This window comes from Heterodontus francisci, chromosome 35, assembly GCF_036365525.1.
Source record: "Heterodontus francisci isolate sHetFra1 chromosome 35, sHetFra1.hap1, whole genome shotgun sequence".
NCBI classification, from domain to species: domain Eukaryota; kingdom Metazoa; phylum Chordata; class Chondrichthyes; order Heterodontiformes; family Heterodontidae; genus Heterodontus; species Heterodontus francisci.
The window spans coordinates 26940496-26955728 of record NC_090405.1 but is presented as its reverse complement, the minus strand read 5'-3'; the positions used below and the strand labels follow the sequence as shown (position 1 = coordinate 26955728).

The 15233-nt window shown below is 43.6% G+C and overlaps 2 non-coding genes across 2 annotated transcripts; both read left to right on the top strand.

Moving 5' to 3' along the window:
* The first annotated feature begins 6794 nt into the window (after positions 1 to 6794).
* On the top strand, positions 6795 to 6867 carry trnaf-gaa (transfer RNA phenylalanine (anticodon GAA)). The gene has a single exon. It is a non-coding gene; the product is annotated as a tRNA-Phe (tRNA).
* Positions 6868 to 12253: 5386 nt separating this feature from the next.
* trnaf-gaa (transfer RNA phenylalanine (anticodon GAA)) lies at positions 12254 to 12326 on the top strand. Its single transcript has one exon. It is a non-coding gene; the product is annotated as a tRNA-Phe (tRNA).
* Positions 12327 to 15233: the final 2907 nt, after the last annotated feature.

The following is a 15233-nucleotide window of genomic DNA, read 5'->3' as shown; positions in this document are numbered from 1 at the left end:
TAACCGAGTTCCTTTAACTTCTGTAAACAGCTGCTTTGAAACTGTTTACAAACATAATCACTTATATTGTGGATTTTTAAAAACCCAGTGTAATAAGTTCCTCTCCTTCCCAGAGATTTAAGTTATTATAATTCTCAAATGACATTAATCGGATTGTCCCAATCAGTAGCCATTTGACCTGTCTGCTTTTGTAGACTAATTACACTCTATCCTCAAGGCTCAATGGGAACTCAGTGCATTTGTGTAAAAACCAGACAGGGAATTGTGAAAATAAACTAAATCTGTGTTTTTTAAGCTGCTGAAAACAAATTGCACGTTTTAATTTAGAAATGCATTTTGTCAAGTTCTCCCAATGGTCTAGTGGTAAAGGCACTGCCGTTCACCTGACATTCAACCATATGAACCAGAGGATCTCAGGCTTGATTCCCACTCTTGATTGAGTTAGCTAATTTCAACTAGAGACACTGTCGGGGCTGCTGCAGTTACCTCAGTCACCACTTGAACCATGTAGGTTTGGTGCTCCGAAGTCGGAGAAGATAAAGGGGGTGCAGAAGGGAACGGTGGCCTCATTCCCTGTCTCTGTTCAAGTTTTGGAGCTGGGAGATCCACCAAACACCACCAGGTTTCATCAATTTCTGTCTCCGCTGGGCAAGCTAATATTGTCACTTGCTGTCCTTCCATCCTCTTCGCAACCACTCACAATCACTCTGGTGAGCAGATTGTTGAGGTATTTGCTGTTTGCTTCTCTCATTGCAGTGTGTCAGGGGCCTGGAGAACATGACCTTTGGAGATGTTGGATGGTTTTGGAGGGTGCTGGACTCAATCATTAACCTGTTGAGGAATAAGCAGAACAAAGAGATGCTAATGCTTGAGGTGCTGTCATACATGATTCAGTTGAGAGAAAATACTAATCCACCCTTTGTCGATACAATCCGCAGCAGAATTCAGTCACTCTTTGAGGGAAGGTGTGAGAAAGTACAGGTGGAAATGTTCCAATGTGTTGGGAAACTTGACCAAGTGGAATCTGAGGGTGAAGATCTTTCTTCTACCAACAGGTCCATTCCAAACTGGTTCACTTATTGTTGCACTTGGATGGAAAGAGTGAGGAGATCATCAGATCTTGTAGGTCAACACTGTGGATGATCTTGCCACTTACTGGATCTGCCGAGGCTTCCTCATAGATATCTAGAGGAGCCCAATGGGAGTTACATGGACTTCCTCAGATACCTATCACAGCAGTTAGTTTAAGATGCTTCGAAACCTGTGGAGCTTTTATCACTTCTCCAAGGAAGACAGTCACAGTGACTGCCTGACAGTGTTGGATCTTAAGGATGTGAGAAGCCAGCTGCTCCACAATACCAGGCAGACTGGGACCAGCATATTCCACCATTGCTCTGGCAGCAGAACAACCCCCTTGTTGAATTTGCAGAGGTTCATCATCTGTTCCCATCCTCCATTTCTTTCCATGTATTCAGCTCCGTCTCTATAATTGTCTGATTCAAAGGGATCTTTAGTGTCTCCACACTATTGACACACAAATCCCTACTTATAGATGTTTGAAATTTAGCTGTGAATTCTCTCTGCTGTGATTCACTCTCAGAAACAAAACCATTGATCAGAGAAAGATCAATTCCTATACCATGGATTGTGAGTTATTCTTCAATAATGAGCAGGAGCAGCTCCGAGAACACGCGTGACCTTTTCAACTTTACTCCTGCAGCAGCTGGAACGTGTCTGACCCGCCCGGTGGGTTACCTGGTGGACGAGCTGTGTAATGAACTGCTGCTGTCCCCCACCAGAATGAAACCTAAAGACACAGACCTCGATCCTCCTCCACCTCCTCCTCTTCAGAACAACAAACTGATCATTCTTTCAACATGACCTACACATTTGTAAATGTATGGATTGTAATTAAATAAATATTCTGTTGTGTTATTGTAACTATTGGTGAATCTTCAAACCCATTCAGGGAGGCAGTATTCCTGACACAGAGCAGCAGTGAGCAGGAGGAACTGGGGATAACATTGAGGAGAAATCTGTCTCTCCCCCGGGAGTGACAGAAGCAGGAGGTCTCAGCTGAGGATTCCAAGAGCAAGATCTCCGAGGCCTCGGCTGGTAAAGATCAATGATTGATGAGCATTGGTCTCACACACAGGCTGTGGAGACAGTCTCTTCTCTCCTGGTGCAGATGACGGGACAATTGGAGGAGTCCAGAACTCACACCGACAACACAATGAGGGAGGCAACACATGAAGTGAGGAAGACCCTGGGCACTGGCCGTCCGGGAGATCAATGTAGCTGCCAACCAGACATTAGGAGGAGGGTAGAAGAGCTCTGGTCACTTCTACAGTGACAACAGTTACTGCTTCCATAGCTGGCATTCTGACAACGTAGCCTTGACTGCTCAGAAACTGCTGTTTCATCATCATTGCCATAACTCCTGGTAAATCCCTGATCCAGAATTAGCCCACTGTGTGTTCACATTTAGCCATTTCTCTCCCGTCGCTCCAGTCATTTGATTCTGGTGGGTGCACTGTCACAAAATGATCAGAGTTACAGAGGCTCAGAGAGGGAAATCATGGCAGAAATCCCAGTGGTCACTTCTGATGTGGAGTTTTGCTGAGGGGCCGTGTCCCACTTCACTTGCCAGACCAGCTCCCAGAAGTGGGTGGTTTTCAGAAGGAAATTCCAGCTGGTGATTTTGGGATACGGGTGCTGTGATAATAAGACTCGCCTGTTTGAAATCTGGTTTTCACACAACATTCTGATGACCATAATTTGAAATTGCCTGGAGGCATGAAAACAGAAAGCTGCAGTTCATCATTCGAGTGCTGATTTGAAGCAATGTTCTTGGTGCAGTATAAGTGGGTTCCACACACACATTTCCACTGAAGGTGTGAAGTGTGCTGTCTGACACACAGCAGCATGTTTCAGGATCACTCAGGGACTGAGGGAACGAAGGCACAGGTTCACAGATACAGTACTGGAGGTCTTGATGGAGGAGGTCCAAAGGAGGAGGAATGTCCTGTACTTAGAGGAGAAGGAGTCCACCTCCCTCTCCTGTCTCTCCTGTCCTTCTCTCCTGCCGCGGCTGGTGCTGCTCAGCCTGGCCTCGTGTCCTCCTCCCATTCCTCCTGCAGACCGAGCAAGATGTCAATGACCAAACGCTCCCTTTCTCCTGCTGATTCCTATAAAGTTTCCAATAAGGTGGAGTAACACAGCACTTACTCTTTATAGGTGAAATCCTCAGAGTATTTCCCGAGTAAATGCTGACAGAGTGTTGGTGAAGTCTTGACAAAGTTTCCCAGAAAGTCTCCCAATGTGTTTCAAATGTCCTCTTCAAACCTCCAGCAGTAAGTGAACAGTAAAAGGTGATTAATCTTTAAATAGCACTTGAAATCCTCAGCGATGACTTGTTTACTCCTGTCACTGTCAGGAGACGGTGTGAGTTCAAGAGCCAGCCACCAAAATGCTGAACTGAGCAAGATGTCGATGACTAAACACTCCCTTTGTCCTGGTGACTCTGATAGGGAGGGGTCGACCCAACTCACAATCTCACTGATTTCACACAAATCATAAACTGCAGGACTGTCTGTGAAATTAACCTCCAATGTAGCATTCAAAATAAAATATGAATTCATAATTTAATAGTTTGTTTTAAAACTCCTCTGTGGTCACTGTGATACAAAAACACTTCACTTCCTTCATGTGATGATGTGATCTTCCAAAAGGAAATTGAAACAGTCCTCGTTCAGGAGTGAAAATTCTTCTGGTCACTGGCTGCAGAGTTAAAGGTGCCAACAATAGCTTCCTCTCTTGCGGATTTCCACTGTAATCACAGTTTCATACAACAAGGAAAGTGTTTACCAGCATATATCAGCAGTATGGAATTCTGTTGTGTATACAGGAAAGGGAGGTGGGAACAGGACAGGTACATGGGATTAGGACGACTGCTCATGTGGAGGATGATCACCAGTAATCTATCAGAGATCAGATTACACCAGAGAGACTCCAAAAGAGAAACTGGTGTTGAATTTGTGAGCCTTGCTTTGTGGAATGCTTTAGTATTTGATGAGAATGTTGAACCAGTGAAATTTTGCAGCTGTGGGATGACAGTTACCTGAATAGATATTATAATATTTATTGCAACATTAAGGTACCATGTGTACTGAGTGAAACAACGTTAGCAGCATCCAATCATACAGCTGTGAAATATCTGCAAATGTTGCTATTTATGTCGTGAGACAAATTGAAAAGTGTTTAATTTCTCTGCGATTTAAGTAGACATCTAGTCACAGGACCCAGAACCCTGAAGTGGAAGAAAATCATTCTCGTTCCCGAGGGACTGCCTAAGAAGAAGAAGAAGAAGAAGAAGAATGGAATAAAGTAACACCCTGACAGTTCATTAATTGTCTGTATGGAACCTTGCAGAATTTGGAAGAGAGGCAGAAAAGTCAAAGTCACTGTCCTGGTCCCAAGTCCTCCACTCTTCCAATATTACATATTTACATCTCTATAAAGGAGATGGCTTTTTGGTAAAGGAGCAGAATTCCTGCTGTGTATTTGTGTGAGGTCCTGGGTTCAAATCATACATAAGCCCTCATTTCGCCAGTAACATTAGAACTTGTAAGTGAAGTATTTAATACTTTTTCCCATGCGAATTGTGAAATTTACAGTAGTCTGCTACAAAAGAGGTTGAACCTCTGTTGAAAAAGGGAGCGAAGGAAAGACCGAGTAATTACAGGCCAGTCAGACTAACCTCAGTCATGGCCCAATAACTGGAACCTATTCTGAGAGACAGAATAAACTGTCAGTTCGAAAAGCACAGGTTAATCAAGGATAGTCAGCATGGATTTTTAAGCGAAGATCTTGTTTGACCAACTTGATGGAATTTTTTGAAGAAGTAACAAGGAAGATAAATGAGGGTAGTGCAACTGACGTGTCCCACATGGATGTTAGCAAGGCATTTGACAAGGTCCCACATGGCAGACTGGTTAAAAAAATAAAAACCTATGGGATACAGGGAAATGCAGTAAGGTGGATACAAAATTAGCTCAGTGGCAGGAAACAAAGGGTAATTGTTGACGGGTGTTTTAGCGACCGAAGGGCTGTTTCCAGTGGTGTTCTGCAGGGCTCAGTACCAGGTCCCCTGCTTTTTGTGGTACATATTAGCGATTTGGAAGCAGGGGGCATGATCAAGACCTTTGCAGACGACACAAAGATTGGCCATGAGGTAGATAATGAGGAGGATAGCTGTAGGCTGCAGGAAGATATTGATGGTTTGGTCAAGTGGGCAGAAAAGTGGCAAATGGAATTCAACCTGGAGAAGTGTGAGGTGATGCATTTGGGGAGGTCAAACAAGGCAACAGAATACACGATACTGAGAAGTATAGAGGAAGTGAGAGACCTTGGATTGAATGTCCACAGATCCCTGAAGATGGCAGGACAGGTCGATAAGGTGGTTAAGAAGGCAGATGGAATCCTTTCCTTTGTTAGCCGAGGTATAGAATACAAGAGCAGCGAGCTTATGCTGCAACTGTATAACTCATGGGTTAGGCTACAACTTGAGTTCTGTGTGCAGTTCTGGACACCTCATTACAGAAAGGATGCAATTGCACCAGAGAAGATACAGAGGAGATTTACAAGGATGTTGCCAGGACTGGAAAAATGCAGCTATGAGGAAAGACTGGATAGGCTGGGGCTGTTCTCCTTGGAACAGAGAAGGCTGAGAGGAGATCTGATTGAAATGTACAAAATTTTGAGCGGTCTAAATAGAGTGGAAGTGCAAGGTCTATTCACCTTAGCAGAGAGGTCAGTGACGAGGGGGCATAGATTTAAAGTGATTGGTAGAAAAATTAGAGGGGAGACGAGGAAAAACCTTTTCACCCAGAGGATGGTGTGGGTGTGGAACTCACTGCCTGAAAGGGTGGTTGAGACAGAAACCCTCAACTCATCCAAAAGGAGTCTGGATAATCACCTCAAGTGCCGTAATCTGCAGGGCTACGGACCAAATGCTGGAAGGTGGGATTAGAACAGGTGGATCATTTTTCAGCCGCCACAGACATGATGGGCCAAGTGGCCTCTTTCTGTGCGCTCAACATTCTATGATTCTGTGATTCTTAACTCTCTCCAGCATCTTGCTTATTGATTTTCTTGTTTTTCTTGTTTTTCACTTTGTCGATGCCTTTGAATAATTGTGGATCCTTCTTCAGAGTGTCTTCTTTCACCAGGTAGTTCTGACCTCTGATGATGTTGATCGTAATCAGCTTCAATTCGCTGATAGTTTTGGAACTGAGCAGATTTCCTTTGCTTGAGTCTACAACATGGAACTCAGTCTGACATGTGGACCCATGGGAGGATTTGAATGCCACCCCTGCGTTGGAGTTGCATCCATCCAATAAGAGACCGAGTAGAAGTGACAGTTCTGTCAGTCGAATATGAGACTTTTAATGGCAGGGTTGTGAGTTTGAGTGCCATTCTGTTTTTCCCTTTTTTAAGGCTTCATGAGCAGAGAGTACAGGGAGTGTTTGAAATGAGCGAGTCTCGCTTTGATTCAGGACTCTGACCTCTCTGCAGCATCTCACTATGAAAGATTGAATTTGATCTCATTTCATTCTCAGCTCGGGGTCTGTGCGGCTCAGTGGCACTTCTGGCTGTCTCCCGCTTCACAATCCATCAGTACTGAGAAAGCAATGGGGAATATTACTCACATGTTGTGTTCTTTAATTTTTTGGAAAACTTGAATGTATGTATTTTCTTCCAAAACAAGGACACCAAGCCACTGTTAATGTAGGGTTGAAATAGCTCAGTTGGGAGAGCGTTAGATTGAAGATTTAAAGGTCCCTGGTTCAATCCCGGGTTTCAACAATTTCACTTCCTTATGTGTCCCTTGCCTTGGTTCTGATTTTCCAGTTGCACAATTTACTTTGAAATTATTTCCCAAGCACCAGTGGATTGGATTTGAAAAACAACACAGAGTCATTTACAGCACAGAAGGTGGTCATTTGGCCTATCACGTCCATGCTGGCTCTCCCCGGAGCAATCTAGTCAGTTCCACTCACCAGCTCGATCCCTTTCCTCCTGCAAGTTTCTTTCCTTCAAGTATCCATCCAATTTCCTTTTCAAATCATCGATTGTCTCTGCTTCCACCACACTCGTGGGCCAAGACATTACCACCCACAACATAAAAAATTCCACCTCATCAAGGATGGGAAATACTTATATCTTCTATATTTGCTTATTCTCTATTTCTATGAGAATAGACTGGCAGTCAACATGAAAGGGAACCCAAAACTCTTCGAGCAGCATGTAAATGATAAGTGGGTAGTAAGAGGTTGAGTCGGGCCTATTCGGGACAAAAAGGATAATATAAGCTTAGAGGTGCAGGGCAATGTTAATCTACTTAATGAGTACTTTGTATCAGTGATCACTAAGGAAGTGGAATTTGACAAAATATCAGTCGAAGTGAAGAGAGTAGAGGCAATGGAGAGAGTACAAATTAGGAGAGGGAGGTACTAAAAAGGCTGGCTGTGCTTAGGGTAGATAAATCACCTGGTCCGGATGGCTCACATCCCAGGTTGCGAAAGGAAATGCGGATGCAGATAACGGAAGGGCTTGCTATAATCTTCCAATCTTCCCTGGATACGGGGGAGGTGCCAGAGGATTAAACAGTGGCAAATGCAACACCTTTATTCAAGAAAGGGTGTAAGGACTGTCTGGGTAACTACAGGCTAGTTAGATTAACAGCAGCGGTGGGTAAGGTTTTAGAAAGAATAATCAGGGTAAAAAATCAACAGTCACTTGGAGAGGTTTGAGTTAATTAAGGAGAGTGAGCATGGATTTATAAATGGGAGTTCATGCTTGACTAATCTAACTGCATTTTTTGATGCACTAACAGAGCAGGTTGATGCAGGGAATGCAGTGGATGTTGTTTATATGGATTTTAAGGAAGCGTTTGACAAGGTACCACATAAAAGGGCGGTTAACAAAACTGAGGTTCGTGGTATAGGAGGGTCAGTGTCCAATTGGATAGAAAATTGTTTTCAGGACAGAAAACAGCGAGTCTTATTAAATGGTTCTTTGTCAGACTGGAGGATAGTCGACAGTGGTGTTCCCCAAGGGTCAGTGCTAGAACCACTGCTTTTTTTGCTAAAGGTAAGTGACTTGGATCTTGGAATACAGAGTAGAATCTCAAAATATGCCGATGACACCAAACTTGGAGGAGTGGCAAACAGTGAGGATGATATGAACTGCCTGCAACAGGACAGTGATGGGCTAGCAGAATGGGCAGACAGGTGGCAGATGGAATTTAATAGTGACAGGTGTGAGGTGATGTAAAGGAATAGGGAGAGGCAATATATACTTAATGGCACAGTTCTAAAGAGTGTGCTGGAATAGAGGGACTTGGGGTTCATGTGCATCAATCTTTGAAGGTGGCAAGACATATTGCGAGAGTGGTTAGCAAAGCATATGGGATCTTGGGCTTTATAAATAGAGGCATTGAGTAGAAAAGCAGGGAAGTTATGCTGAACCATTATAAAACTCTGGTTAGGCCCCAATTGGAGTGTTGCTTCCAGTTCTGCTCAGCAGACTTTAGAAAGAATGTGAGGGTCCTTGAGAGGACGCAGAGGCGATTTACCAGAATGGATCCAGGGATGGGGGATTTTAGTTACAAGGTTAGGTTGGAAAAGCTAGGATTATTCTGCCAATATCAAAGGAGATTGAGTGGGGAATTGATAGAGGTGTATAACACCTCTAGAGAACAGGCCATCCTGGACTGGGTATTGTGTAATGAGAAAGGATTAGTTAACAATCTTGTTGTGTGGGGTCCCTTGGGGAAATGCGCCCATAAAATGATAAAATTCTTCATTAAGATGGAGAGTGAGAGAGTTGATTCCGAGACTCGGGTCCTGAATCTAAACAAAGGAAACTATGAAGGTATGAGGCGGGAGTTGGCTATGATAGATTGGGGAACGTTACTTAAAGGGTTGACAGTGGATAGGCAATGGCTAGCATTTAAAGAGCGCATGGATGAATTACAACAATTGTTCATTCCTGTCTGTGCAAAAGTAAAACAGGAAGCGTGTCTCAACTGTGGCATACAAAAGAAATTAAGGAAAGTATTAGATGCAAGGAGGAGAAATATAAAATGGCCAGAACAAGCAGCAAACCTGAAGATTGTGAGCAGTTTGGAATTTAGCAGAGGAGGACAAAAGGATTGATTCAGAAGGGGGAAATAGAGTATGAGAGTAAGCTAGCAGAGAACATAAAAACTGACTGTAAAAGCTTCTATAGATATGTGTAGAGAAAAAGATTAGTGAAGACAAATGTGGGCCCCTTACAGTCAGAAACGGGGGAATTTATAATGGGGAACAAAGAAATGACAGACCAATTAAATACATACTTTGGATCTGTCTTCACAAAGGAGGATACAAATTATCTCCCAGAAATGTTGGAGAACATAGGGTCTAGTGAGAAGGAGGAACTGTATGAAATCAGTATTAGTAGGGAATGTTTGGGAAATTGATGGGATTGAAGGCCGATAAATCCCCAGGGCCTGATAATCTACATCCCAGAGTACTTAAGGAAGTGGCCCTTGAAATAGCAGATGCATTTCTGGTCTTTTTTCAAAATTCTATCGACTCTGGAACAGTTCCAATGGATTGGACGGTAGTTAATGTAACTCCGCTATTTAAAAAAAGAGGCAGAAAGAAAACAGCGAATTATATACCGGTTAGCCTGACATCAGTCGTGGGGAAAATGCTGGAGTCCATTATAAAAGATGTAATAGCAGAGTGCAATAATAACTCGTCTCCACTCCTAGTATTTCTAAATCCCACACATTCACTATAATGTGAACAATTATTTCCTGTTGTGTCTCTCTCAGATTTGTAAACTTCACTGTATTGGAGTGAGGTGACATCTACTGGCGGGAAGCAAGAACTGCAAAGGAAACGGTGGATCCTGTCGGATGGTTCCCCGAGCAGACCGTAAAAGTCATTTGGCGGAATGCCTCATCACCAGAACTTTCAAACAAGCACCAAGACGTAGCTTGGCTGGTGGTGAGAAGGGCCCTCCCCGTCAGATACTTCATGCACACCCGAAGTCTCGCCCCCTCCGCACAGTGCCCCCGCGTTGGCTGTGGTGGGGAAGAGACGGTCGCCCACCTCCTCCTGGAATGTGCCTTTGCAAAGCAGGTGTGGAAAGAGATACAGTGGTTTTTGTCAAGGTTCATCCCAAGCAGCTCTGTAACACAGGAGTCTGTGCTCTCCGGGCTGTTCCCAGGGACGCACACCGAGACAAACATCAACTGCTGCTGGAGGACTATCAATTCGGTGAAAGACGCCCTTTGGTCTGCCCGAAACTTGCTAGTCTTCCAGCGCAAAGAGTTGTCCACCACCGAATGTTGCAGACTGGCACATTCCAAGGTCCAGGACTACGTGCTGAGGGACGCACTAAAGCTTGGGGCAGCCGCAGCAAAGGCTCAATGGGGAAAGACCACAGTGTAAGGTTCCCCCACCAAGCTGGACTGAGGGGCTAGATCCATGGGAATCCCCTCGAACTGTATCGTTAATATTCTCAATTGCTGTAAATGTAAAACTGTAATTGACATGACAATTGTGAAACGGAAGGGTTGGGAAGAAACTCATGACAGTATTGAAGGAAACTGATCTCCCTTGCAATGTTTGTATTTTTTGGTGCTGTTTGGAAACTGTCTGGCAATGTAATTTTTACAGATGTTTATGAAAAAAGTATATTTTGGAAATAAAAAAAAAGAACCAAGAACTGCAATCAAGCAGCAGAAACTCCACAGTCTGTCAGGGTTAAAGAAACATTGCAATGTGAGGATACAGCGAAGTGGTTTGATTGGGTAGATGGAGACATGATTCCACTTGTGGTGGTGTCTGAAGCAAAGGCCAGAAATACAAAATTGTCATTAATAAAAGAAATGAGGAATTCATGAAAAATGTAGTAACGTAGTGAATGGTTAGAATGTGGATAGAATAGAAAGTGAGATTGGATGGACAGAAGCAGTCTGAAAGGATGGCTGAAACAAAAGGTGAGTGCCCTGAAACGTTAACTGTGTTTCTCACAGCACAGATGCTGCCAGAGCTGCTGAACATTTCCAGCACTTTCTGTTTTTATTTCAGCATTTGCAGGATATTGCGTTGATCTGAAAAAAAATGGATGATTGGCTGGGGGGTTCCAGTGAAATTCCACAGCAGCTAATAAAACCTGACCTGCCAGTGGCTCGTTGGTCTAGGGGTATGATTCTCGCTGAGAGAGTATGGTTAATTAACATGCGAGAGATCCCGGATTCAAGTCCTGGACGAGCCCTGGTCTGCTGGCATTTTTAGATTAAGGTTATCTATTGGTTTCAGCCTTGCAGAAGGTGGAATTGACTTCCATTGAGAGCTGGCTTGAGGACCAGACAACTGGATTCAAAGAGCTTGTTGACAAAATTGTAATTAACTAAATGTACAGATCGCCAAGTGGGAATATAAAGTTGTTGTTGTAATTGTGACCTGACTCCAAAAACAACAGGACTGGGTTCTGGACTGGAATGGAATGGAATTCTTCAGTGTTTCTGTTGTTTGGCTTGCATTGACTCATCGATTTTCTTGTTTTTCACTTTGTCGATGCCTTTGAATAATTGTGGATCCTTCTTCAGGGTGTCTTCTTTCACCAGGTAGTTCTGACCTCTGATGATGTTGATCGTAATCAGCTTCAATTCGCTGATAGTTTTGGAAGTGAGCAGATTTCCTTTGCTTGAGTCGACAACATGGAACTCAGTCTGACATGTGGACCCATGGGAGGAGTGGAATGCCACCCCTGCGTTGGAGTTGCATCCATCCAATAAGAGACCGAGTAGAAGTGACAGTTCTGTCAGTCGAATATGAGACTTTTAATGGCAGGGTTGTGAGTTTGAGTGCCATTCTGTTTTTCCCTTTTTTAAGGCTTCATGAGCAGAGAGTACAGGGAGTGTTTGAAATGAGCAAGTCTCGCTTTGATTCAGGACTCTTACCTCTCAGCAGCATCTCTCCATGAAAGATTGAATTTGATCTCATTTCATTCTCAGCTCAGGGTCTGTGCGGCTCAGTGGCACTTCTGGCTGTCTCCCGCTTCACAATCCATCAGTACTGAGAAAGCAATGGGGAATATTACTCACATGTTGTGTTCTTTAATTTTTTGGAAAACTTCAATGTATGTATTTTCTTCCAAAACAAGGACACCAAGCCACTGTTAATGTAGGGCTCAAATAGCTCAGTTGGGAGAGCGTTAGACTGAAGATCTAAAGGTCCCTGGTTCAATCCCGGGTTTCAGCAATTTCGCTTCCTTATGCGTCCCTTGCCTTGGTTCTGATTTTCCAATTGCACAATTTACTTTGAAATTATTTACCAAACACCAGTGGATTGAATTTGAGAAACAACACAGAGTCATTTACAGCATAGAAGGTGGTCGTTTGGCCTATCACGTCCATGCTGGCTCTCCCCGGAGCAATCTAGTCAGTTCCACTCACCAGCTCAGTCCCTTTCCTCCTGCAAGTTTCTTTCCTTCAAGTATCCATCTAATTTCCTTTTCAAATCATTGATTGTCTCTGCTTCCACCACACTCGTGGGCCAAGTCATTACCACCCACAACATAAGAAAGTTCCACCTCATCAAGGATGGGAAATACTTACATCTTCTATATTTGCTTATTCTCTATTTCTATGAGAATAGACTGGCAATCAACATGAAAGGAAACCCAAAAATCTTCGAGCAGCATGTAAATGATAAGTGGGTAGTAAGAGGTTGAGTCGGGCCTATTAGGGACAAAAAGGATAATATAAGCTTAGAGGTGCAGGGCAATGTTAATCTACTTAATGAGTACTTTGTATCAGTGATCACTAAGGAAGTGGAATTTGACAAAATATCAGTCGAAGTGAAGAGAGTAGTGTCAATGGAGAGGGTACAAATTGAGAGAGGGAGGTACTGAAAAGGCTGGCTGTGCTTAGGGTAGATAAATCACCTGGTCTGGATGGCTGGCATCCCAGGTTGCGAAAGGAAATGCGGATGCAGATAATGGAAGAGTTTGCCATAATCTTCCAATCTTCCCTGGATACGGGGGAGGTGCCAGGAGTAAACAGTGGCAAATGCGACGCCCTTATTCAAGAAAGGGTGTAAGGACAGTCCGGGTAACTACAGGCTAGTTAGATGAACAGCAGCGGTGGGTAAGGTTTGAGAAAGAATAATCAGGGTAAAAAATCAACAGTCACTTGGAGAGGTTTGAGTTAATTAAGTAGAGTGAGCATGGATTTATAAATGGGAGTTCATGCTTGACTAATCTAACTGCATTTTTTGATGAACTAACAGAGCAGCTTGATGAAGGGAATGCAGTGGATGTTGTTTATATGGATTTTAAGGAAGCGTTTGACAAGGTACCACATAAAAGGGGGGTTTACAAAATTGAGTTTCGTGGTATAGGAGGGTCAGTGTCCAATTGGATAGAAAATTGGTTTAAGGATAGAAAACAGCAAGTCTTATGAAATTATTCTTTGTCAGACTGGAGGATAGTCGACAGTGGTGTTTCCCAAGGGTCAGTGCTGGAACCACTGCTTTTTTTGCTAAAGATAAATGACTTGGATCTTGGAATATTGAGTAGAATTTCAAAATATCCCGATGACAACAAACTTGGAGGAGTGGCAAACAGTGAGGATGATATGAACTGCCTGCAACAGGACAATGATAGGCTAGCAGAATGGGCAGACAGGTGGCAGATGGATTTTAATAGTGACAAGTGTGAGGTGATGTATTTTGGCATCAGGAATAGGGAGAGGCAATATTTACTTAATGGCACAGTTCTAAAGTGTGTGCTGGAACAGAGGGACTTGGGGTTCATGTGCATCAACCTTTGAAGGTGGCAAGACATATTGCGAGAGTGGTTAGCAAAGCATATGGGATCTTGGGCTTTATAAATAGAGGCATTGAGGACAAAGCAGGGAAGTTATGCTGAACCATTATAAAGCTCTGGTTCGGCCCCAGTTGGAGTGTTGCTTCCAGTTTTGCTTACCACACTGAAGAAAGAATGTGAGCGTCCTTGAGAGGATGCAGAGGAAATTCACCAGAATGGATCCAGGGATGGAGGATTTTAGTTACAAGGTTAGGTTGGAAAAGCTAGGGTTGTTCTGCCTGTATCAGAGGAGAGTGAGGGGAGAATTGATAGATGTGTTTTCGGCTCTGACAGTTTTAAATAAGTTGGCAAGGAAACATTGTTCCCGTTAACTATTAGTACAAGGACTAGGGGACACAGATTGAAGGTTTTGTTCAGGAGGTACAGGGGGAATGTGCGCAAGAACTTTTTTACACTGATTGGTGATGATCTGTAACTCGCTGCCCACGAGGGCGGTGGAAATGGAGACAATCGAGGATTACAAAAGGAATTTGAATGGGCACTTGAAGGAAATAATTTTACAGGGCTATGGGGATCGAGCAGACAAGTAATAACTCGTCTCCACTCCTAGTATTTCTAAATCCAACACATTCACTATAATGGGGACAATTCTTTCCTGTTGTTTCTCTGTCAGATTTGTAAACTTCACTGTATTGGAGTGAAGTGACATCTACTGGCAAGAAACAAGAACTGCCGTGATGAGATCAGCCATGATTGTATTGAATGGCAGAGCAGGCTCGAGTGGCTGACTTGCCGACTCCGGCTCCTCGTTCTTATGTTCATAGAATCATACAGCACAGAAGGAGGCCATTCGGCCCCATTGTGCCTCTGCTGACTCCCTGACAAAAAGATGCAATTAGTCCAACCCCCTGCCTATTTCCCCATAATCCTGGAGAGTTTCACTTTGAAATATTTGTCCAATTCCTTTATGAAAGTTATAATTGAATCTGTTTCCACCACCCTGTCAGACAATTCATTCCAAATCCGAATCAGTTACTGGGTAAAAAGATCTCTCCTCACCTCCCCTTGACATTTTTGGCCAATTATTTTAAATCTGTGTCCTCTGGTTACTGACCCCCAGGACAGTGGAAACAGTTTCTCCCTCTCTACCCTATGAAAATCCTTCATGATTCTGAACACCTCTATTAAATCTTCCCTTAACCTTCTCTACTCTGAAGAGAACAATCCCAGCTTCACCAGCCTGTCCAGAGAACTGAAACCCCGCATCTCTGGGATCATTCTGGTAAATCTCCTCTGAACTGTCTCAGAAGCTTTGATGTCCTTTCTAAAGCCTGGTGCCC